The 24,515-nt window shown below is 34.1% G+C and overlaps 1 protein-coding gene and 1 non-coding gene across 2 annotated transcripts in view; both read right to left on the bottom strand.

The window, feature by feature from the left end:
* CAMKMT (calmodulin-lysine N-methyltransferase) overlaps positions 1 to 24,515 on the bottom strand; it is a 369,799-nt gene that overhangs the window by 233,943 nt on the left and 111,341 nt on the right. The gene's annotated exons all lie outside the window — the stretch shown is intronic.
* On the bottom strand, positions 9,555 to 9,664 carry LOC142870322 (U6 spliceosomal RNA). Its single transcript, XR_012918742.1, has one exon. It is a non-coding gene; the product is annotated as a U6 spliceosomal RNA (small nuclear RNA).

Genomic DNA, 24,515 nt, shown 5'->3' with positions numbered 1-24,515 from the left:
GATGGTGAGTAGATGTGGAGCCCATTTTCTGGAAAAGACCTTTTTAAAATAATGAAATAACCTCTTTTTTTTAATAACCTTTATTTTTTCTCCATTGCATTTTTTTTTGCAAGGAAAATAACATGGAAGAGAATAAAAATGCCCTCTTCCCTCTTCATAATTTAACAAATGAGCATTTACCTACAATATACCTACAATATATGCTAAAAACATCTCTAACAGACAATTATAGCAAACAAATCAGCAGTCATCATCACAGAATAAAAATAATTAGATATCTGAGTGAAAAAAAGAAATGTTTTCTATCTCCCCAAATTCTATATCCTATTAATAATATACAATATTTTCATTTTGGCTAAGAATATGAAACTAGAGTACATTTTATGATGGCTCATAATTATTGAATAAAGTTTTGCCTTCTCTCTTCTAAAATCAGTTTTCCTTTAGGGACAGTTGGAATCTCATATTTAAATTATTAAATATTAAATCTTGAAAGTAGATATGCATGCTAGCCTCTCAGTGTTCTTTTTCCTTTACAATAAATACCGTAGTGAATCAGCTTGCAAAAGTGTGTAAACCCAGGTCTAGCCATCAAGGTGGTATACTTTAAGATGCTCTTCACTAAAAAGCTGAGTAAGTTAAAATTCTAATTAATGTGGCAAACCAGAAAGGATTGGAACAAACCAGAGGGATTGAAATAAACCAGTGGTCATTATTAAAGGAAGTGGAAAGGGTACAAGGGTATGGGAAGTAGGGAAGGCCTGAAGTGCAGAAAGGGAACAGGAAAAGGAGAGCAGGCCAGGAGGTGACAGAGGACCCTAGACAGTCACAGGGTGTACAACAGCACAAGCCAGGGTTTATGGGAGTGAAAAGACAATTCAAATGATAAGGTATGACAGGTAAGTTAGAAAACACCAAAGATAAATGTGTATCTATTTGATAATTTTTGCCTGAGGCAAGCTTTTTAGCTGTTACATTTTCTAACATATGACCTAATTTAGACATTTGAACTATGCTGTAAAAGTATTCCCTGAGTAGACCCAGTGTTTCAATTTGTCCAAGCCCTTGATTGAGCTAAAGCTTAAGTAGAAGTAATTTTATCAGTTGGAGAAAGTATCAAGAAAGATGGAACAGGATGGCCATATGGACCAAAAAATAGGAAATTTAAACTCTACAATTCTCTTTCCTTACACCATTCCTTACTCCAAATTATAGTTTTAGATTCTACTAGAAATATGTAGCAGTTTAAATAGACCCTTTCAAAATTGTGATTGAACATTTCTCCTTTGTTCCTTTATATTCTCTGTAACATACAGTCAATAGTTCTATCTCACTCAATGAAAGTATCTAGTAGCAATATAGTGTGACACCACACATGGTTATAAATAAAGATAAATTAAAATACTGACCAAACAATTAACTAGGCTTAGATTGAAGGAAAAAAACCTACAATAGCAAAAAGAAAAAGAACATTGTTATGTATATGGATATAAATATTAAGATTTGTCATAGGTATTAGTATAGATATAAAATATTGACATTGAATATATAAATATATATTATGCAAATTGAAAGTTAGTATTTAAGTACAAGTCTCTAGGGGGAAAAACAAATATATTAGATTTTTTTTACAAAGCTAAGAAAATACTAGCAAAATATTCTGTCTATATCTTTGATCTTCAGTGAATCTGAGAAAATGGTGAAATGCTATATTTTTCTTGGAAAATGGAATCAACTATTATGTGACAAAACAAAGTATTAATAACAGTTGATGTGCATCGACTTTAACATATGCAGTAGCTTGGGTCAAATTTTATGACTTAATCAACATAGAGAATAAGTTCTTTTTGTATAATCTTTTTAAAAAGTTATTTTTTCCTACAATAATCCAGGAAATTCCATTGTATACATATACCAAAAAAAAAAAAATAATAATAATAATAATCCAGGAAAAACTAATCTCCTACACTGGATGATTAAAACAAAAACCTCTGAAAGAATTATAAATATGGATTTGAAAAATACAGCACAAAAATGTTTTTCAAAGAACAAAGTCTTATAGTTCAGACTTCCGCATATTTTAAATCAGACATAAACTCAGAAGAGTTCTATAAAAGGAGACTAATTCAAAATGTACCATAGATCTAACCATATGCTTATATTTGTAGCCTGAGATGGACAAACATCGGTAGATACTGCAAAACCCACTTGTGTATTTCAGAAAACTAGATTAATGATATTGAAGAAACATGTAGGGAGAGCAACCACTTTGAACCTATATTATGTGGCTTTGTGCTTATGTTTTAGTCAACAATGTTGCAGGCTATTGTCCCTTTCATGTATTTTAATATTTTCATCAAGTGAATCTTATCTGTATTTACTTCTTGGAGTTCTTTAAAATGAAGAGTGAAATTCTGCAAGTCTAGAAAATAAATATGTACATGAAATCCAACTCAAGTATTGTTCCAATACATAGTACAAAGCTTTTTATATTCAATTCAACACAAGGTGTAAAGCCAATGTCATCCCTATGAATGAAACATGGAAAGACTAATCCTGAGTAAGAACTATAACCATTCAAAAGTATCACAAAACAGATTTTACCCAGCACTATTGTGCCAAAAGCCTTTCATGTGAGACTCCTGCAAAATCCACATGGTTCCACAGTACAGAAATCACAAACGGTCACATTTCAGAACCTCACGTTCACTCAACTGGAAGATCTGGGACACCCTGAGTAATATTAGAAGAATTTCATCAGTGCTCACCAGGCTTGTCAGAGGACAAGTATCGATGAACAGTGAATTCCCATTTTGTTGTAAGGACATGAGATAATGTGTGATCTTTACGATTTATAATAACTATTTAAAAGACATAAAGTAGAATTATAAAGACAAACTCCCATTTTGTAAGAATTATACTGACTCCTTAGTATTTCCTTCACACTAGAGAATGATTATGAAGTTAAGTATGATATGAATATACTAGAACTTGAACCTGACTATATTCAAAGCTTCAATTAATTTTAAATGATCAAACAACTGCACTGCCAAGAGACAAGAAACCATAGGTCTTTTACATGATCCTACAAAGTAATAGGCAGAAAAGAGGTCACTCTACAAGGTCAGCATATGCACCACTAAAAACATTCAAGTAAAGGACTTCATATAAATGGCTGCAGACACTTCTGAAGACAATCCTTGTTAGCATAATTACTCGAATAGTACTTACAAGTTTCTCCTTATATCTGCCTATTCCTGAGGCTAAATGACTGATTAGACATATTATATTTTCTTACAGACATCAAAGAATTAAATTTTTTAACAAAAGATTGAACATAGGTCATTAATCTCAGAACTGCAACTGGTCTTAAGTAATAAGATATTTTATAATGAAGGAGACTTTGCAAATATCATGGAGTTACCTATATTTTTATCCACCAAAACACGGTGCCTTCACTATGCGAACCCAAAATAGGAGAGATTTGATTATATACTTGAGAAAAATCCTCCCATCCCCCACCATTGCCACCAAATTCAGTACTTGACAGTGCTCAGGGTAATTTGGTTATTTCCAACAATCAAAAGAGACCAATCTCATATGGGAATATTGGCCAATAATTAAGGAGATATCAGTTGCCTTAGCAACAGATTCCTTCCCAAATAAGCACTGTTTTCATTCAGCAGCCTTTAGCCAAAAGGGGAATTAAATCACTGAAATCAACAATTCCTTTGTTTAGCAAACAGAACAGCTTTCCAGGTCTCAAGAAAACAGACCCCTTGCAGTTGGTCCAGCATTGCCCAAGGTAGCAGTTGTTTAGTTGAATAAGCCAACCTCTTGAATCACAGGATTTTATCATCAAAACCACTGCTAACAGAACTGCTAGCTTTTGCCAAAGAAATATGACAAAAGAAAGAGCTTCTCCTAAGTGGTACTAATTGAATATATTTAGCTATATAAATCTTAACTTTACATAGAGAATGTATATGTGCATGTTGCTATCTATATGTTTTGGTGTAATTCTGAATGTCTAGTTTAGCAAAGGAACACTTTAGCCTACTCTGTTAGTTAATCCATAGTTTCTTTTACTTCAATTTCTAGGTGTAAGAGCCTAACCTCATATTAGATAATTAAAAAAAAACATTTTACATGGGTCATCTCCAAAACTGAGAAAATGAATGGCTAAATTTCTAAATGTTCATATAACCTGGCCAACCCTACAACCTAAAGTCATGCCACTCACTGTATTGAAGCTATCTAGAGAGATTAAGCATTGCTCATTTTCTCAATAGGAATAATAATAATACATAAAGGCTCACTGTGACTGATCTCTCTCAAAAGACACATACTTGAACTCCCAAGGGCTTCCCAGGGTAAAAATTTACTGTAAAGAAAATAAGCATCAAACTGTTGCCACAAAATCCTTAAATCCTAACCACACTTCATGATCACCAATGTCTTTATTTCAGGTTAATTCATAGCAAATGACCTTACCTTTCCAATCTACCACAACATTTCACTCTATGGCCACACAGACCCTCACTTCACTGCTGGCCTCAGCTCCAGATTTCTCGTCTGGTAAGGAGACTCCACCCTTCTCTCATGGCCAGCAAGTGTCTGAACTGATCTATACTGCAGGATCCAGCTCTGATGTCCAGAGTCTTTGACTTTCTTGAACTTCTGTGGCTGTCTATAGCCCTTCATATTTTCTGTCTCTCTGTTCTTTTGGGGTTTTTTGCCTATTTTTTTTTAATTATAGGGATAGTACATGCTCCTCACAATAAATTTAAATAATACAGAGGTATATAAAATTAAAAAAAGAAAAGACCCTCTGATTAGAGGTTTATTCCCCAAAGGAATAAATAATAAATTGGTGTGCAACTTTCAGGAATATCTTTTCTACATTTATACAAATACCTTTGTTTTTTCACAAAATGAGTATATTTTTTACTCTCTTACTTTTTGTCATGCCTACATGGAAAAAATTTAATTTAGAAAAATTAAATGTCAAAGAATGAATTCTCTGAATCCATCTTACCACACACTGAGATATACACATTCACTTTCTATTTCTTATCCCAAGTACTTTGTTCCACCCTTGCCAAGTACTATAAGATTTCCTTTCCTATTTATGAAAAATGAATAGTTGACTGCTATATAGGATGGACATTTGTCCCCTCCAAACCTCATGCTGAAATTTGATCCATAATGTTGGAGGTGGGACCTAATGGGAGGTGTTTGGGTCATAGTGGTAGTTTCCTCATGAATAGATTAATATCTGCCCTGAGTGGGAGGTGATTTCTTGCTCTATTAGTTCCCATGACAACTGATTGTTAAAAGGAGGCTATCATCTCCCTCCCTCTCTGGCTTCCTCTCTTGCCATGTCATCTCTGCACATACCAGTTCCCCTTTGCCTTCCACAATGAGTGGAAGCAGCCTGAAGCCCTCACCAGAAGCAGATGCTGGTGCCATGTTTCTTGTACAGCCTATAGAATCATGAGCCAAATTAACTTCTTTTTTTTATAAGTTACCCAGCCTCAAGTATTCCTTTAGAGCAACACCGAATAGACTAAGATAGAAAATTGGTGCCAATGAATGGGGTGTTGCTATAAAGATACCTGAAAATGTGGAAGAGGCTCTGAAACTGAGTAATGGACAGACACTAGAAGAGTTTGGAGGGCTCAGAAGAAGATAGGAAGATGAGAGAACTTCTTAGAGATTGGCTAAGTGGTTGTGACCAAAATGGTGATAGAAATAAAGGCCATGCAGACAAAGTTTTGGATGGAAATGAGAAACTTATTGGGAACTGTAGCAAAGGCTACCCATGTTATGCTTTAGCAAAAAACTTGGATATATTATATCCATGCCCTGGCACTTTGTGGAAGACTGAACTTAACAGTGATGACCTAGTATATCTGGCAGAAGAAATTTCAATGTAACAAAGCACTCAAGAGGTGGTGTGGCTACTTTTAACAGCTTACAATCAGATGCTGTAGCAAAGGAATGATCTAAAGTTGGGATTTGTAATTAAAAGAGAAGCAGAGCATAACGATTTGGAAAATTTTCAGCTTGGCCATGTGATAGAGAAGGAAAAAGCATTTTCAGGAGAGGAATCCAAAGATATTGCAGAGGAATCACTTGTTAGAGAGATCAACATGATTAAAAGGGAGCCAAGAACTAAGAGAGTCAAGACAATGGGAAAAAGGCACTGAAGGCATGTCTCAACTCTTTGAGGTTGCTCCGCCCATTACAGGCCTAGTGACGTAAGAGGACAAAAGGGTTTCAGGGGACAGATGCAGGGCACAGCTGCCCTGAGCCTCCTCAGGATGCTACCCCCCACATCCTGGTTGTTCCAGCTCCAGCTGTGGCTCAAAGGACCCCAGGTACAGCTTGGGCTGCCATTCCAGAGAGCGTAAGCAGTAAGCCTTGGTAACTTTCACATGGTGGTAATCTGTAGGCTCTAAGAATACAGAAGTGGTGGAGGCTTGGCAGCTTCCACCTAGATTTTAGAGGATGTGTTGGAAAGCCTGGGTGCCCAGGCAGAAGCCTGCCACAGGGACAGAGCCTCTACTAGGGCAGTACCTAGTGGAGCTGTGGGAATGGGGCTGCCATTGAGCCCCCAGAATTATAAAGCCACCAATAATATGCAACCTTGAAAAACCCAAAGCACCAGACTCTAACCTATGTGAGCAGACATGTGGGCTATGCCCTGCAAAGTCATGAAGGCAGGGCAGCTTAAGGCCTTGGGAGCCCAACCCTCACACCAGTGTGCCCAAAATGTAGGACATGGAGTCACAGGAGATTATTTTGGAGTTTTAAGATTTGCTGTCTGCCCTGGTGTGTTTCAGACTTGCATGGAGCTGTTACCCTTTTCTTTTAGCCAATTTCTCCCATATGGAATGGGAATGTTTACCCAAAGCCTGTACAAGAATTGTCTCTTGGAAGTAAATAACTCATTTACACATTCATAGCTAGAAGGAACTTGCCTTGAGTCTCAGATGAGACTTTGGACTTTTCAGTTGATGCTAGAACAAGTTAAGAATTTAGGAGACTATTAGGATGGAATAATCGCATTTTGCATGTGAGAAAGACATGAATTTTAGGGGGCCAAGGACAGAATGCTATAGTTTGGATATCTGTCCCCTCAAGCCTCATGTTGAAATTTGATTTCCACTGTTGAAGGTAGAACCTAATGGGAGGTGTTTGGGTCATAGGGGCATATGTCTCAGGAATCCCTTTAGGGTAGAGAAGGTGAGTGAATTCTCACTCTATTAGTGCCTGTGAGAGCTGATTGTTAAAAACAGCCTAGGACCTCCCCTATCTCCTGCTTCCCCTCTGACCATATGATCACTACACACACCAGCTCCCCTTCACCTTCCAACATGAGTGGAAACAGCCTGATGCCCTCACCAGAAGCAGATGCTGGTGCCATGCTTCTTGTACAGCTTGCAGAACCATAAGCTAAATAAACCTCTTTTATTTATAAATTACCCAGCCTCAGATATTCCTTTATAACACTAAATGGACTAAGATACTATCTAATATTATACTATTTATTTATCTGATAATGAAAAAATAAACAGAGACAAAGTATTTCCAATGAAACAGAGATGTTTGGTAATCTATCAACATGCCCAATATTAACTGAGTAAAATACTCAACCTACTAATAAAATTTAAAATCATAATTTTTAGAGATGTATGAAATGCATTTTCTAATTTACTTCGGAGCCTTTAAAACTACATTTGGCTTTAATTCATATTTTGTCTCATTTTTAACAAAAGAATCACAATAAATACACTGTAGCTATGAATAATAAACAGAAATATCCACCCCCCTTTCCAATTAAAAAGCCCTAAACCTGAAAATGTTTATGATCTTTGACTAGCAAATACTTGTAGCCAAAGGCTGATACTTAACTTCTAAGTCCATAGTTACACTAATAATGCACCAAATGGTGCCAATAAATAATACTGCCAGGAGCACCAAAGGTTCTCACAAGTAAATCAGTGTAGCAGAGTCCCCAGATGCCTGTACATTAGACTTAAACAGCCAGTAAAACTCAGCATTTGCATTACTATGGGCTACCATTACTCATTTAAACATGGTTTCCCAAGCTCCAAACTGGGACACTACTTTTATGACTTTACAAATTTATCTGTGATGAAGAGAGAGAATTCAAAGTCACATTCCCTTAGAAATGTAGAAACCACCAGATATTAATCAACTCTACCTAAAAGGTTTGGTTATCTCATGTACAGAACTGAAAAACAAGGATATTCATCTCTCATCATCAGCTAATATTTATTGAGTGCCTATAGGGCATATGGTACAAGTCACCTACAAAGATGGGCTCTAAAGGGTGTATTAGTCAAAAGTAGAAAATGCTGTTGTTACTCTATGAAATATACATGAAATCTGACAATATTTTCTACTGAGCTCTACTTACACATACATAATAAGTAAGGTGCCTGTGTTTCTTTGAATCAGTAGGGAGTGTTTACCTTTAACCCTCACTCACTAGACAACAGCTGTTCTTCTCTTCAAGTATTGACAAGACTGTGCAATAGTATTTGAAAAAATATGACTACTGAATATGCTTTATTGTTACAGGACAGTAAGGGATCAATTCACTTAAAAAGCCTCGATTTATTTTAGAAGAAAAGTATAATCATGCTGTTTAAATTAATAGTCAAATCTTTAGATCAGTCAATATAAAGGATAGTGTAAAACTTTACCGAGGACTTTTACAAAAAAAAGCAAAACCCAGAATACTTCAAATGCTTTGGCATTTTAAAAATTATAAATATGGAACAGAGCAAGACCTTGTCTCTAAAAGATAAAAAGAAGTTATAAATTTGGTTATGGACCAGTGCAACTATGGCCTTATTCTGAAGGAAAGAGGGAAAAAAACTTTGCCAAATTTAAGGTGGAGGATTATTTATTGTTCTTTGTTTTGAGTTACTATATTTTAGATTTCATAACAACGATATTTTTGCCAAAGGCATATGATTATATGTGAGAGAAATCCAATTTAATTATTAATGAAAATGAAACTGGATCTACTCAAAAGCAACCCAATAGAAGGAAAGTAAAATTTTGAGTTGATCCTGTTCACTGGTGGCTTTCTTTGTGGGCTCATAATAAATAAGAAATAAGAAATGTACTTGCCACTGCTGGAGCTACACTGTGACAGTTGCTAACAAATGAAGGCTGATCAGATATTTCAGCCTGGGTCCAAACCTGCCTTGTTCATGTAACTTGTCAAAAACTAGTAGTGAGTAAGAATTGCTTCTGACTGACATCTTTGGCCACCAATAAAGGACAGTATTCAAATTATCCCTTCAAAAGCTTTTAAAAATCCAAAGCAAAGTCAAGTTACCAGAATTGACAACACTTTTTATAATATATGAATATTTTCACGATTTTTTAATATATTATAAAACTGTGATACAATTTTTTATATTAAAACTTTACATAGATGTACTTTTTCTAGTCCTCAAAAATAATAAATATCAACCCTTATGAAAGACTGCAGATGCATTTGTTTATTTTCTTTTTTTAGGGAACACTGTGAATTTTCATGTCATCCTTGCACAGGGTGCATGCTAATCTTGTCTCTATATTGTTCCAATTTTAGTATATGTGCTGCCAAAGTGAGCATGGCATTTCCTTCTTAACAAAAGCAGTGAGACTATTTTCAAACCTAAACATACTGCTCTTTTTGATTTTACAATAATGTGAACAGAATTAGGGTCTATCCACCATCACTCTGCATCCGACATTCATTCAACAGATATTTCCTGAGCAACTACTGTTTGACATGGATGAGAAAACTAAGTAAATAAAAGATACAGTCCTTGTCTTCAAGGAGCTCACTGACTAGTGATGATGTGCTAAGAACGGTGTTCTGACTGTGAGAGCTTCACAGAGGGGAACCTAACCTAGCAAGGGCAGGAGGTGAGATGGGTCAGAGAAAGCTTCCTGGAGATGTTTTAAAAGTTTCTAATTTACTGTTTATAAATTCAGTCTAAACCTTATCTGCCATAATGGAGTCTCTCTTTCCTATACTAATTGGTACGTTTTAGGTAACTCTAATCTGTATTCTTTAAAAGAAACCACATTCTCTTGGTGCAATTAAGATGTTAAAGGAAAAGGAATTTCAAAAACAAATTTTTTTGCAAGAAGTGATCTTTTCTAACCTCTCAGTGTGCATTGTCTTAGAACCACAAAGAAGCTCCAGAAGAGTTGTTTTCTATTATTCCTCTACCTCTTATCCTGTGATGCTCTTCAATCACTTTAGACATACAAGAGAGACAAATAGGCAGTGTGGAGAATAAACTTGGCTCCTCAGATTATAAAACATCTCACGCTCTTTCCAGACAAAGTGCTTGTAGCATAATCTGCTGAAGAACACTAGAAAAATTCAAATCACTCTTTAACAAACTTTTCAAACTGTAGAAAAATATGGAAACTACTATAAAAACATAGTGGTATGCCACCAGTATAATGACTATGCTGCTTTTTCCTTTGTCTGAGAAAAAAATATTAACCCATATTTTGTTGATGGCTACTAAATTAAACTTGTTGCAGTTTATAAGGGATGGAAAGAAAAAAAAGGGAGGAACATCTATATTATTGACTGAGAACCAATTTATTGGTTACCATAATATAATAACCATAATATATTGGCTGCCATATTATAATAACCATATTATTTTTCAGAACCTCCTTTTCCCAGATATTTTTATGCTACCCAAAAAGACTAAATCAGAGGCAGGACTTCTTATGCATGTCACCCCTCTTGTCACCCTGAGATTCCCATCACCGTCCTGCATTGTTCTTGAACTGTGCCTGCTGTCCCGTCAGCAGAATTTAAACTTCATAGATATAGAGAACCTGTGGCTCAGAAAGTAAAATGGCTTGCCCAAAGTTACAGAGCCAGTCAGAGGCAAAATAGGTATCAGTTTCTATGTCTACTTCCTTTCTACTTGCTTTATTCTTCAGATTTTTAAACAAAAAAAGTCTCTAGTCCCCAAAATGAAGAATAAGAATACAACAAAATCTATTTTGTTCTGAATTTCTCTAATATCTGAGCTTCACTTCATTAATTTAAAAACAATCCAACACTTCAAATTGCATCTTAACATTGAAAAGTTTTCATTTCTATGTATTAGTCTTTTATGTCATTAACATTTCACATTCTGTATGACCATTATCCCTTAGCAATGCACAGTTATAAAATTTGGACCAAATCATAGAGAATGAGAATCATATCTCTCATTTTTTTTAGACCAACAGAAGGAAGAAAAGGTGAGGTAGTATCTCTCTCTTGCCCACTTAAACATTAAAGAAATATATTAAAATACTACTCACAGAACTTCAAGAGGACATTATTCAAAGGATAATAATAAATGCAAGTCACTAAGAGTTGACATTTCGATGACCTAAGCTTGTTGTATACTGTACCTCCACTCATGTCTACTGACATCCAAGAGTAAACCCTAAGGGAGTTGTTTTGAGTGAGAGTTTCTGTATGTCTCTTTGAATAGGAATACAAAGTGACAGAAAAATAACTCAAAATTGCTATAAAATGAATGGTATTTCCAAATGCGCAAGCAAACAACATGCACTTTAATGTAACACATTTCTTCTTATTTGGCAGTAAGTTAAAACATATGTTGTTTGAAGTTTATATAAAATGGATGAAAAGGTGTTATTTGTGTTAAAAATGAAACCAAATTACTAAGTGGTTTAAAATCCATGGCTTTTATTATCCAAATGTAGCCAGTTAAAAGTAATGTCACTTGAAGAGTAAAAATAAATTAGGGTTAACAGTTACTGGTTTGCTTGTTTTTTTATGATGAAGGAAATAAACAAAGTAAAAACCTTCAAAAATATGCACTTAGTCATTACAATTTCATAATTTTCTTTAACGCAATTCCAAAAAACAAACAGCAAAGAAATTTAGTTACCCCTTAAAATCAAATACAAATATTTTTCCTGAAGGCTTTTTCTTCTATGAATTACCAAAGAAAGAGTTGTCAAAAGCTTAGTCACACTTCAAAAAAGAAAAATCAATGGCAGCAGGTAAAAATCAGGTGCTCAAAAACATCCTCATCAACTTGCCTTGAGAAAAAAAATCTCATGAAAAAGAAAAACAACAAAAAGCAAAAATCATTATTATCAAATAATTTTTTTACCCATCAGCAGTTTGATTAGCACTTTGCAAAACAAAAACAAGAGAACATACTCAGAATTGTTTCGATTCAAGAGAGAAAGAAAGAGAAATGATTTTCAAATGGGTTGGAAGATAGGTTCAGAATTAAAACTTAAAAACAAAAAGTTTTTGTTACTTTGCTTTCAAATAGAGAATATAAAGAGATATTTGCTTCTTAGGCCTAAGTTACCTGGCACAGGTGACTTTCTCCTAAAGTCATACAACTTATTTAAGATTTAAAGGAAAGTCATTTTTTCTCTGTTAACCATTGCTTAATACAGCAAAATACTACGATATAATATGTCCCCAAAAGATCATAACTTAGCCCTAATAAATAAAATCAAAAAAACATGTTCTGACACAATAAACCCTTAAAGTAGGTGCAAACGGCTTAAGAAAAAGCCTATATTTTTAAGTACTCTATTAAAGAACTTTATCTGCTGGGCATGGTGGTATATGCCTGTAGTCCCAGCTACTTGGGAGCCTGAGATGGGAAGATCACTTGAGGCCAGGAGTTTGTGCTTACTGTGAGCTTTGATGGCACCACTGCACTCCAGCCTGGGCAACAGATAGAGACTCTGTCTCAAACCCCCCACCCCCCAAAAAACAAATCTGTATCCCATTTTAAAATAAAAATAGTTTGTCATGAATTGCATCATAATCACTGATTGGCACTGTCAATGAACTAAGCGGTGAAGAAGAGGCAACCCACAAACCAACATTGTCAATAACCTTGGGTCCAAGAAAGAATCATCAAAGATGTCATCATAATAGTGCTGTTGCCTTCAGTTAAGTTGGCCACTCTCAGATGCAAAACACCTTAGTGACATTATATACCAAGGGTTTTTTTAAAATTTTTAAAACATTTTTTACATTGCATTTTTTTATTCTTATCTGGAAATCAGAGTAGTTGAGAAACTTGGAGTACTTCAGAACCTTTACAGTTTAATAATGTCCCTACTGGAAACAAGTATCAACCATCAAAAAATAGGAAAATAAAAATAAATAATTTAAGCTTCTGAAAGCTGATAACAATTTTAAGAGGAAATACACTATTAACCATAGACTAAGCTTCATTTTCAAATATGATCTGCTTCTGTTAACATTTCAACTAAACGCTAGAGGATATTGGTGAATATCCTTCTTTATTTTCACATGCTAGCATTCTATAGGTCTTGAATTGGAAAATCTACTGGCTGAAGCACAATGACTTCCTTGAGAAAGATGTAGTGTCAAGCCTTAGAAAAGGTGACAAGTGAAGCCACTGGAGAGCCACTGTGTTAAGAACTGTGGCAATTTCTAAGTTAAAGGGCCTTATGGTCTTCTGTCTATCCATTTGAATGCACAAAATGATGAAATTCGAGGACTTGCATCCATTTCACACATCTCGTCACAGGACACAGATTGTGTCTATGATTGCCTTCACACAACGACCAATACAAAAGAAGAATTTCATTTGTCTTCACTCCAGTTGTCTGGTTTAGATAGTGTCATTAAATTAAACAATTTATATTTGTTGTATGATATAGACATCTGTTCTTAGGAATCCAATGTCAAAACTTCATTTTTTAAAAACACAGTCAATTTGACAGAAAGCATACCAATGGTAAAATATGAAATTCAAGCCTATCTTCTCTATTTGATTATAATTATCATGATAGTATATATTTCAACTTTGTACAGTAAAAGGAATACCAAAAACATTTGAGAAATTATTACCTATGATTTTACTATAAAGTTCTTTCTTAGTTTTAAATTATTTAAGAGCAATTTCAAAATATCACTATAGTCTATGTTAACAGGAAAAAGGAACTGATTTCACATTTTTTATACAGTAACTTCACGATGAGCACACTGTTACTTTGAAAAAAGTGATTTGTTCTAGAACCAGGAATGCCAGGCCTTTTCAAGTTTCTACTTTATTGTAAAACTGAACTACAACAAAGGCAAGTGCCTACAAAAGAGTCCCAATCCCTTCATCTTAATTTTCAGTGCTAGCAAGAATTAGGTATTTCAAAATGATCAAATCTATTTATAAAATAGTTAAAACATAGCTGAGCACCCCTTGTGTTATGAACAACTAACTTACAAACATTCATTCATGTGCTTATTTTATTAAGTACCAGGCACTGTGCAAGGCACTGGAATTTGAATTGTAAACAAGATAGACAATGTCACTCCCTCAGGAAGCTTACAGTATCTTGAAGATACACCCAGGATTGGTGGGAGCATAGAAGAAAAGCACATGGCCCAAACTTATGGATCTGGGAAGACTTTCTGGAAGAAGTAGAATCTGTGCTGAGCAACATATGCTCAGCACTCAATGGCTTTAGCTCTCTGACTAATGCTCTTGGCCTTGAACAATATTCAGGTTCATAAACACTATCCCATGTAGGTAAAGAACCACATCCCAAAGAGCCTTGTAACATTGAGGCATTCTATGAACAATGCCAGTACATATTATGAGTCTGTGACTAACTTAAAAATATTTATCTCATCTGTGAACCACTTTGCCCAAACCAGAAAAAGCTCCTTATCAATGTTCTGGACTGTTTTTTTCTACTCTCTACTTAAAAAGCTTGGGTGAAAAAACTCCTTTTACCTGTCTTTTTTATTACATTTATTTGTTGAAGTATAACATATAAACAGAAAAGTGAAGAAATAAGACCACGGCTGAATTATCAAAAAGTAAACACGCCCACATAATCGTCACCCAGTTTAAGAAATGGAATATTATCAGCACCCCTGAAGCTTCTCTTGTGCCCTTTCTCTCCTTTTCAGATGTAACTATTATCCTGATTTCTAATACTATAGCTTAGTTTTGCCATTCTTTGAACTTTATGTAAACAGAATCATATAGTATAGATATGATGCCACATAACAATGTTTTGGTCAGTGAAGGACCAAACATATAACAATGGTCCCTTCAGATTATAATAATGTATTTTTGCTGTACCTTTTCTATGTTTAAATATGTTTAGATGCACATTATCATTTTACAATTGCCTACAGTATTCAGTATAGTAACATGCTGTACAAGTTTGTAGCCTAGGAGCAATAGGATGTACACATAGTATCAGTGTGTAGTAGATTTGTATAAATATACTCTATGATATTTGCATGACAAAATCAGCTAATGACACATTTCTCAGAACATATCCCCATTGTTAAGCAATGCCTTATATGTATTATTTTGAATCTGTCATCTTTTGTTCAACATTGTTTATGAGATCTATCTAGGATGCTATGTGTAGTAGTTGATTCATTTTCTTTGCTTTTATAGTACTCCATTATACGAATAAACCACAATTTGTCTATTCTAATGTTGATGGACATAGGAATTATTTCCAGGTTTAGCTATTAGCAAAAATACTATGAACATTCATATATATGTGTTTTGGTACATATATATACACATTTCTGTATGGTCCACTATACCTGCGAATGCAATTGCCAGGAACAGTGTTCAGTTTTAATAGATACTGTCAAGCAGTTTTCCAGAATGGTTTTACCACTTCCAACAGTGGTATGAGTTTCAGTTGCTCAGCATCCTTACCAACACTTGGTTTTGTCATTCTTCTTAATATAAGCCATCTGTTGGGGATGTATTGATATCTCATTGTGGTTTTCATTTGGATTTCCCTAGTGACTACTATTTTTTTCTGTTTATTGGCCATTTGGATATAGTGTTTGTGAAGTGCCTATTAATGTCTTTTGCATTTGTGAAATTGTCCTGTTGATTTGTAAGAATTTGCTATATTCTAGAAATAAGTCCTTAGTTATGTGCATTGCAAATACCTCCTCCTACTCTGTAACTTACTTTTTTACTTTCTAAACAGCATCCTCCAGTAACAGAAATTCCTAATTATAATAATGTAAACCAATTTATCAATCTTTTCTGTATGGTTATGTTTTTTTCCTATTTAAGAAATCATTGCCTACCTCAGAATCATGAATATATTCTTATAATTGTGTCAGAAACTTTACTGCTTTACCCTTCACATTTAGATTTATAACCCACTTGGAATTGATATGTGTATATGGTGTGAGGTATAGCATTGTGTTTTACTTTTTTCTATAAGGCTATCCAGTTGGATCAGAATATTTTATTGAAAATACCACCCATCTTCATTGTTCTGCAGTGCTACCCAAGTTATAAAATTAAGTTTCCACATATGTGTGGGTCTATTTTTGGACCTTATTCTATTCCATTAGATTTTTATCAATCCTTATACCAATTAGCTTTATAATAAGCCTTGATATCTGTTAGTGTGAATCTTCCAACTTTCTTCCATATGATCTTCACTATTATTGATCTTTTGCATTTCCATATAAATATTAGAATCATTTGTCAATTTCCACAAAGAAAAAAAACTTTGGTTCTATCCATCTTTTTTTATTTCTGCTCTGCTACGATACCTCATCTGTCTCCCTTCCAATAGCCTCAGATCATTTTAGAGTATGTTTTTCCTCATTAGGACCTAGGCACTCATTTCTGCAAAGAAGACATGGGATACCAGGACAAGGTGTTTCAGAGTAAAGGTTCATGGTATTGCCTTAGGAGCACATCCTTAGTTCTTAGAAACTTGTTCAGTACCTTAAGATTTTGTAAGGAAACATATCTTTTAAAGAGGCAATTATTCAGATGTCTCTAGAAATACGTTTTTATGATAATTGCCAATATCATATACTTTAAAGTCTCCGGGGATATTCAGAGGTTCCGTTCATATCTTCCTTGAAAATCAATGGGAATCTCAACATTGTTAGAATTTTACAATGCAAAGGGTCTTCAGGGGTTGCTCCTTTTTGATTATGCTCAGTTTTACTTTAACATCAATTTTTAAAATGAATATTCTTTCATATAATTGTTTTTGGTTTACATTAAGATCTACAACAGCATTATTTTCCCTTAGAATTTCAGCTACATGATAGCTTTTATATTTCATTATGCTCTGAATTCTCAACATCTAAACTTACAAGCAAAATTTAGAACTACAATGGTCTGAAATTAGAAGTCAAGAATTTAGGATCCTAGTTTGGGTTGTGTCATCAACAATTTATAACTACTCATATACTGACTTTCTAAACATAAGAAAGCAATTATATTGCCTATGTTTAATATATTATATTAACCAGGTGACAACCTTAAGACCATTAAACTACAATGAATTTCAGGACAGGAACTGTGGGATCCCTACAGATTAAAAATAGTAAAGCTCATTGTTGAATTCATGAGTTATTAATTTTGATTTCATCATTGTCTTACTGTAAGGACATAAGAAAGAGAGACTAAGAAAAAAATATTTAGTCGAATGGGAAGTTGATCTTAAATGTGAAAGAAGCTAAATTTCACATTCAGCATTGTTGTTCTCATACTGACCAAAGGTGACATAGCCATCTAGGTAAGAGAGTAGATGGGGCTGGTCTCAGGCCTAACAGAGAAAATGTCCATTGCCCACAGCATGCATGCTATATATACTTGCTGATTTGATTTCAGAGCACCCAAAGCTATAGCATTGGCATTATAATTTTTTATGATACAGTTGGTGCCTTTTTAGGAAATGTTAACTTTAAGCAGAGCCTGATTTTTATAAGTTCCTGGTTCAGAAGGCCCCTTTTCTGGGTCATGAGACCAGATGCATGTGAAGACAATATGGATTCCATCAATTCTCTCCCATGAAGGGAGAGAATAATTTCCCCCCTATGCTAGAATATCTTGAATGTTTGTGATACTAAATTTAACTTTCAAATCATTATTCTCTGCTCTACAGAAAGAAACATGTTTATTAATAATATCCAACATGGATTCTACAGAATTTCGAGCCTATGAAAAGAGGGCTCACCTAGGGTAAATGATAAAACCATTTCTAGGGTCCAGGAATTTGCAGATCACTCAGAAAAAAGGCTGCTTGAAGTCCTCATTTTTTAAAAAATTTATTTATTTATTTATTTATTTATTTATTTTAGTGACAGGCTCTCACTCTGTCACCCAGGCTGGAGTGCAGTGGTATGATCATAGCTCACTGTACCCTCCAACTCCTAGGCTCAAGCAATCCTCTTGCCTCAATCTCTAGAGTAGCTAGGACTATAGGCATGCACCACCACACCCGGCTAATTTTTTATTTTTTGTAGAGATGGAGTCTCACTATGTTGCCCAGGCTGGTCTCAAACTCCTGGCCTCAAGCAATCCTCCCACCTCAGCCTCCTGAAGTGCCAGGATTACATGTACAAGCCATGGCACCCAGCTGGCCCTCATATTTTAAAGTGTCTACTCAAAATAGAACTTTGTTTATATTATAATATTTTACCTATATATTTACAAATAAATGTCCTTACTTAAATGTATAGAATTAGAACAAACTCATTTATCTGGAACCCAGGTAGCCAGAAAGCTCAATCATTATCAAATTCTTTTCCCTGACAAGCAGGACTCTATAACAGCAATAGATGCTCATGATAATAATCATAGGCCTCCTAATTTTTTTTAGAAACAATTATTTTTAGTGTATATTTAAAATTAAGTTTATTTTACTATATCCTAATGCTTATAAAACTGGTCACATGTAATATATATATATATATATATATATATGGATAATAGGTTAAATAGAAAAATTCTATTAGTGAGAAAATTGCATTCACCACTCATTACATAGAATCAGGAATTTATTGTAACTGCTGCTTTCTCAGATTCAGGCATATCAGTCACTATACTCCTCTCCTGAAATGTCTCTCTCTATCAATCTATTACACTATTCTCTAATCACTAAAATTGCCCTCAAAATATGTGAATTAATCTTATCCTAACCTTTCAAACACATCCACAGTTTCTGTGAACATCTTTTAGGTAATATTTTACTAATATTAAAGTTTATTATTATTAAAGTTTATTATGGGGACGTTAAATGCATATTCATTTTTAAATAGATCAGATTTTTAATTATAAGGAATTGAAACTTCTAAAACTTCAATTTAAATGAGTCTAAACTGTACAAGCTTAACCAAATATCCCATTTTTTCCCATATTTATGATGCCTAAAATATTTTTTACTTCATTTTTTAAACTACATGCATTTTAATTGCCGAAAACTTTAAGCTTTCATAATATCTGATTCATCAAAGGCTTTTTCATTCATCAAAATGATTTTACTTACACACATAAATGTCAACTTTAACATTAGGGAATATCTTACTAAATAGCAATATAAATTCACTGAAGGACATATATCATTTTACTAAAATACTCTGTAAAATTTATAGAGAAAAGTGATCACCCTTATATGTTTACAGTTTACATAAGAAACTAACATAAATTAATTAATTTTAACATAATGTTCTGAAAGAATTGCAAAAAGATTATGCAATTTATTTTGTGGTATCTTGGTGCTTAAAATATTTTCAAAGAAAAGACAAACACAATGCTTGCAGATAACCTAAAGAGCCTTATCTTAAGTGATAGACTTTTGCTCTTCGGCTAGCTATGAAAAATATGCTAAAAACAAAAACAAGGACAAAAAATATATATTTGCATATAATTAAATAGTCATTGTGCCATCAAAAATAGATTTTATGTTAACATATATTAAAAGTATTTAAATATAAATTGATTTGTATTTTTGCTCCTAGTGGCTGCTTTAAAAACAATATTGTTTGTTAAGTAGTAGACAATGCACAACATAACAATTAAGAGCATATAAGATTCCTAGCAAACTTGTTTGCTTTTATATTATAATATTCTTTCCATTCATACTCACCAATTGCGATATGGAAGTATACACAACACTCATCATTCTTTATGAAAAGATCATTCTGAAGGTAAAGTTTAATAAGTGTTAATTTGTATATAGATGATAGAGAGGTATAGCCATGCTATACCGCTTGTATGATCCAAATGTTCCACAACCCCAAAAGCAACATTTCCTTTAGCTATAAGAAATGTATATATGTATCTCTGTGTATATGTATAATACATAGAAAAATGTATGTTTTAATTTGAAATAGTTCAATAATTCATTAAATAGATTTAGATTAGTTCCAAAAATTAGGATTCAACAGTTTAAAATGTTTCTAATAGATCAGCTCCCAAAGAATAACAGCTTACTCTATTCCCTTCAGAAAATATTAATATATTCATATATTGCAGTTGGTTTACTATTCCAATATCTCAAATGGTAAATAAATAAAGAGAATCTAGTCTTGCTGAAATTTTAAAAAAAGATAGGATTCTCATATTTTTATATTATTTTGAATAAATTATCGTGTTAAGGTTTCTGGATAATTAATTTGAACTAAAAAGACAAGGGTTGCTGAATTTCTGAATAAACATTTCCATAGGTAGGCTTAACTCTATCTATTTTGACTTGAACCAAAAAATTAGTTTCATTTAGGATTTTACAACTCTCTGAATTAAACAAAATAATTATCATGGAAAAAATTTTAAATAATCACTTCAACCATTAAAATGGAATGAATGACAATCCTTATACCTAATGTGGAGTTTATTATGGATTGGTGGAAAGTGTGTGTGCGTGTGTGTGCACACATAAGTAACCTGCCAAAGTGATGAGGACTCTGCTTCTCAGAAGCAAAAGGTAAGTTGCTCTAAGGCTGTGGTACTTACTTCCTCAGTTCTGAGTCATCTAACAGAAACTACTGCATTATTCAAAAATCCTTTTTCCTAAAGACAGTTACAAAAATCACTCTTTTATAGGTGCTACAATTGGCTCAAAGCCTCTAGAAGTTGAATGGCAATGTTATACCATTAACCACTCAGCTTCTGAACATGAGGAAAATTATGCTTGTACAGCAGCTAAGATTTCCTTCTCAAGACTGCAGCAGCAGTCAAAATTAACAATGGATTATTCTTACAATTGGGGCAGAGGGCTGGGGGTGGGAAGGTAAAGGGAAAAAAAATTTCTATCATATCTTTCCCTAAGATTACCTAAAGATTTATACTTCATAATGTAACACCATAAAATTATGGCTAACACTTATTTGGGGACACGATTTCAAATACAAAATGGAACTTAAATGAAAGATAAGCTACTTAAATCTTAAAGGGGAAATTAAAAATTAATGGTAATTTTCTCATATATCACATTTCAAAGAAGAGCCCTTACAGTATAAAGATCCCATGAGTTCATGACAGCTTTCCTCTTAGGCCCACAAATCGAGCTATTGTTATGCTCCGAAACTGTAGGAACTGCTGCCACCTATAGGATCTGCACGATAATGGCAGTGTTTTACTCAGCAGTACCCTACATTGGGGACAGAAATGTGCTGAATGTGTAAGCACTTTTCTTAACAGCAGGTGGCCTCACTTTTGCTACAGATTTACCTCAAAGGCGTTAGTTTAAAAGCTTTTTCGTGTTTTGTAAAATAAACTCCAACTTCTGCCTGAATCTAAAGTTGCTAGGTGATTTGAGATAGAAAAAAAAAAAGCACACAATTTTGAACTCTACGAATTCACTTCCATAAACAGTTTCATAAAGTTGTTCCTCAGTTGCTAATCTGATGTCAATGCCATGCTGTACCAACCAGGCCACAAAAGAGAGAGGTATTCTGCTGAGATTCACTAAATAGAGGAGAAATTAAGGAAAGTGTTTACTGAGTGTAAAATGTCAGTTACCACAATTAGTCTTATCTTCCTGGAATTTATTATAGTCTATAATGAAGTAACTATAAAGCTGACAGTTTCTTGTGGTATTCTTAGGTAATTATTTTGTTTGTTTTTGTTTTCTGAGACAGGGTCTCTCCACTGTGTTGCCTGGGCTGGAGTGCAGTGGCATCATCATAGCTCACTGCAACTTCAAATTCCTAGACTCGAGCAATCCTCTTGCCTCAACTTCCCAAGTAGGTGAGACTAAAGTCATGCGTCATCACTCCCAGCTAATGTTTTCTTTTTTGTAGAGACAGGATCTCACTATGTTGCCCAGGCTGGTCTCAAACCCTGGCCTCCCAAAGTACTAGGATTATAGGGATGAGCTACCACGTCCAGCTAAGGTTATACATTTTTTTTTTTTTTTTTTTGAGACAGAGTCTGTCGCCTGGGCTAGAGTGCCGTGGCGTCAGCCTAGCTCACAGCAACCACAAACTCCTGGGCTCAAGCGATCCTCCTGCCTCAGTTTGCCAAGTAGCTGGGACTACAGGCATGCGCCACCATGCCTGGCTAATTTTTTCTATATATTTTTAGTTGGCCAATTAATCTCTTTCTATTTTTAGTAGAGACAGGGCCTCGCTCTTGCTCAGGCTGGTTTCAAACTCCTGACCTTGAGTGATCTGCCTGCCTCTGCCTCCCAGAGTGCTAGGATTACAGGCGTGAGCCACCGTCCCCGGCTAAGGTTTTACATTTTTAAAGATGTTTACTGCTGAAGATTCATAACCTCAAACTCTTTAAGGGTAGCAGCAGCATGTACCAAAGACACCAGCATAATTTTCTTGGAAAAGAAAAACAATCAACTTTTATTTATATCTTTCTGTGGTAACCATCAGAAAGTTTCCCTTTGTTTTTATTCTGCTCATATTAATTAAAATAGCCAATGCCTTTATTATTGTTAAAGATTTGAGAGCATTTTAGATGTTAAAAACTAAAAGGTGTTATAACCAAGGGCAGAAGTAAGGATTTCAGCATATTCAGAAACCAAGGTAAAGTAGGCCTGCAAACCAATGAAAAGCTTGTAACAGAAAATCACTTAGAGTCAAGTAGCACTCATACTATGAAAATAAATATTGTGTACCATACTGCCATAGACATGCCATCATCTGATGATATTGCAAATGCTAAACATTAAACCTCTATTTGTAATCATAGCAAATGACAAGAAAAAAAATAGACTTAGGATAAAACAAAGAAACAAAATCATATCCAATCTAACACTGTGAAATAGCAAATATTATTGAAATGTTGACTATTCCTGAAATATTAGATGAATATTTTAAAATTTAGCTAACTATCCAGATATTTATGTTTCTGTAGAAAAATATTTAGGATTTGTTTTTAAGTATTATTCAGACCTTTGGTCACAAAATCACAGATCCCCAGGAAATATTTAATATACACTGCCTTTTAGTTTTACACATTAAATCTATGGCACATATAGGTATTTTTTATGGTCACTGAAACAAATTGTTATTGTAGCCTTACATAGGCTGTTTACCATTAAGAACTGTACATGGAGGAAGTACCCAGAAGCTTTGGTGATTCCATGAGTTCTCATACTACTGCCTTTCACCTGTGAGCAAATTTAGCTCATATCTGCACCATGGTGAATATGTTAATATTCCTGAATTATCATCTTATTTTTTATTCTTTAAATATCTTTGCATGTCTGGCCTGGCACGATCTTCTTCAAATGACTATTCGTTGCTACTGACAAAAGCCCTGATGGACTTTCAATTCCTTTCATCGTTAAGAAATGGCAGCTAGGCAAGGTGAAGGCATAGAAGCAGCTTAATATGCTCAATAAAAAATGTACTATCACCTTAGAATTCTATATAACTGGGCTTTGTCTTTAATCTACACTTTTTAGTTTTTATAATTTTCTTCTAGCTACCTACATCAGTTATTTTTAAATTGTTTATTGAATCATTACAGTTTAGGTTTTTCGGCTTTGTTTTATCAATTTCCAAACCAGGGTGGGGAAATAATGGTTTAAAAATATTTTTTATTTGTAATAGGGTTAAGCAAATTTATTTGATACATAGTTATGTACAAATTATAACACTGTACTGAAACTAAAATACCAGCCCTATAAAGATCCACTAGTTCTCAGGGTGGATACACGTGCAAACTGTAATCCTGGGCTTCTCCAAACTTTATGATGGCATCATGGCTTTACCCTACTGTGAAGTGCAATTCATTAGATCAAATCTCTAAGCTCCTATTTTAACTCAATAATAAACTATAGCAAACCGAACTTTTATTGTGCATTTTTAAAAAGATGGTGATTAGATATATGGACAGATATAACTGTATGTGGCAATACATTTCTACAGTGTTTTTTGAATTTTGTTTAAATAATTTTTTTATTTTCCTAAATTCTCTATATCCTCCTTGTAATTATTTCTCAGAGTCTATGATCCAGAACTACCTTTGATATAATTGTACAAAAACTTTTGTGCATTACTTTAGTAATGAGACATTTGCTTAATAATAATAGCTATGATATACTAAGTACCCACCATGTATCATATGCTATGTGCTTCTTACTCATAAGCATTGATTGTTAGACCATGTGAGATAATATCTCCATTTTACAGATGAGAAAACTGAAGGACAGGGAAATAAAGTGGCTCA

This window comes from Microcebus murinus, chromosome 3 (assembly GCF_040939455.1).
Source record: "Microcebus murinus isolate Inina chromosome 3, M.murinus_Inina_mat1.0, whole genome shotgun sequence".
Taxonomy (NCBI): domain Eukaryota; kingdom Metazoa; phylum Chordata; class Mammalia; order Primates; family Cheirogaleidae; genus Microcebus; species Microcebus murinus.
Note: the sequence above shows the minus strand (reverse complement) of the source record. Positions and strands in the feature narration are given on the sequence as shown.